Source organism: Cebus imitator, unplaced genomic scaffold (genome assembly GCF_001604975.1).
Source record: "Cebus imitator isolate Cc_AM_T3 unplaced genomic scaffold, Cebus_imitator-1.0 Scaffold1108, whole genome shotgun sequence".
Lineage (NCBI taxonomy): Eukaryota > Metazoa > Chordata > Mammalia > Primates > Cebidae > Cebus > Cebus imitator.
The window spans coordinates 6237-8487 of NW_016108423.1; the positions used below are offsets into that span (position 1 = coordinate 6237).

Sequence of the window (2251 nt, forward strand, 5' to 3'; positions counted from 1 at the left end):
CACAGCACCGAAACCAAGTGCCAGGAAGCAGATTGTGGCTATGAGAAGGAGGAGAAAGAGGGTGTTCACAGTGGCTCTGGCAAGGGTGTGGGGCTAGTGGGGAGGGGAGCCAGGTACCCTAAAGGAGGGAGGGGCTGGTGGGCCACAAGGGTGCTGGCCAGGCAGAGATGGAGTGTCACCTGCAGGAAGGATGGGCTTGGCTGAGCAGAGCGTGGCCAGCCTCACTGACGGCAGCCTGCATCCTGGCCTCACTGGTCTCGAGATGCCCAAGCCAGGGGCCCAGGACTTTTGGCATTACTAGGAAGTGATGGGAACCTGGAGTGGGGTGTGGTAAACAAGATGAGATGGTAAGATCTGCTTTCACTTTAAAGGAATTTTTCTGGTTGTTGCTTGAGAAAGAAGTACCAGGGGCAAGAATGCTGCAGGAAGGCCAGCCTGGAGGACAGGACGGGACTGCAGGGCTGGCTGTTGGGGGGCAGGAGCTTGCACTTGCATCAGTGGTGCCTGGAGACCCTGACTCTTGGGTGGAAACCTGAGGAAGGGGGCCTCACTGGGGATTTGGGGACCTCTGTGTGCTTGTGCCTTCCCGCCTCCATTCCTCTCAGCCCTGACTGGCTCTGTCTTGGAACCAGGAATGCTCCTGTACTTGCAGCCAGCCCTGGGCAGTTGAGAGAACCCAGGCATATTCTTTCGATTTCTCCACCCACAAGGAGCTCCAGGCTCCTGAGACCTTAGGACACAACAGCCCATAAACTGCTGCCCCTCCCTGGCCCACATGTTCCACTCCAGGATAGGGTGGGGCTGGGGCCTGCCCTTGGATCCTGCCCTCCCCTGGGGTTATGGTGAGGCAATCCAGGCAGACTCAGTGGGAACTTGCCTGTGGTCTGGGGCCTAGGTGCTATGACCCTGACCTTTGCCCTCCCCCTCCTTCCCACAGGTCCTGCACCACAGCTGCGGAGAGGGATGGCAGTGGTGAGTGAAAGGCCTCCTTGCATGAACAGATGCCCTCCCCACCCTGCACACCCCCTGGTGGCTCAGGAGCGTCTAGGCTGGGAAACAAGTTGGTACCCGGGTTCCTATGTNCTCAGTGGGAACTTGCCTGTGGTCTGGGGCCTAGGTGCTGTGACCCTGACTTTTGCCCTCCCCCTCCTTCCCACAGGTCCTGCACCACAGCTGCGGAGAGGGATGGCAGTGGTGAGTGAAAGGCCTCCTTGCATGAACAGATGCCCTCCCCACCCTGCACACCCCCTGGTGGCTCAGGAGCGTCTAGGCTGGGAAACAAGTTGGTACCCAGGTTCCTATGTCCAGGGCACCTGCCCTGTTGCTCTGGGCTCTGACATACTCACAAGCATTTGAAGAAAGAGATGCCCTGCTTCTTTTTCACAGCCTCCTGATGGACCCAGGCCTTTGTTAAGGAGGCTTTGACATCCTGGCCTCATGAGGAGGCTTAGCAGGTGGACACAGCACTCCAGGTGAAAGAGCCATGGTGCAGACAGGAGGGTGGACTTGGGGATGGGAGTTATGGGGCAGCACAGTGCCGGGGCCAAGATGAAAAGGCCACTGCCCTTGGAGCCCTCCTGACAGCAGGGGCTCTGGGATGTTGGCATGTGGGTGCTGGGGTGGGTGTTTGGAGCTGTGCCCAGGCTGTGCATTCGCCATTCCAGGCACGAATAAGCAGGAGAAGAAATACCAGGCCCACCGGGCCTTCGGGGACTGCAGGGATGGCATCATGAGTGCCCGTACCTACTTCTACACCGATGCCAAGTGTGACAGCCACATGGAGACATTATTGCTCTGCATCCAGGCCTAAGGTAGGGCATCCTCTTTGCTGGCTATTCCCCTGCCATGCCGTGGTCTGGGTGGACCCCTGGGCTCATGGAGGAGCTGGTGGGTGAATGCCAAGCTGGGGTAGGAGCCAGAGGGCTGGGTTCCGTTCTCACTTGTGTTCCACACTGTTCAGCCTCTTCCTGAGGGACCTCGCTCCCCCTGCCCTGAGGGGTCTCCTGCCCCCGCCCAAGCCCCCTGTTCCCTGATCCTGCCTCATGCTCCCCACCCTTCTCCCTGGCTGAGGGTCAGGACCAGGAGCTGCCAGAAGTAGGTCCATGTCAGCTGTGGAGCCACCCTTAGCCCAGGGTGGAGATTCCATTCAAGGAGCTGGTGCCGCAACTTCTGCCTGTGAATCCCTCCCTGACCCCAACTCTGGAGGACAGAGGTGGGGGGAGCAGCTGCTTCCAGGGCTAGAGAAGCCAGA

General features: G+C 59.4%; 1 pseudogene; it reads left to right on the plus strand.

Moving 5' to 3' along the window:
• The first annotated feature begins 6 nt into the window (after positions 1 to 6).
• LOC108298819 overlaps positions 7 to 2251 on the plus strand; it is a 9278-nt pseudogene continuing 7033 nt past the window's right edge.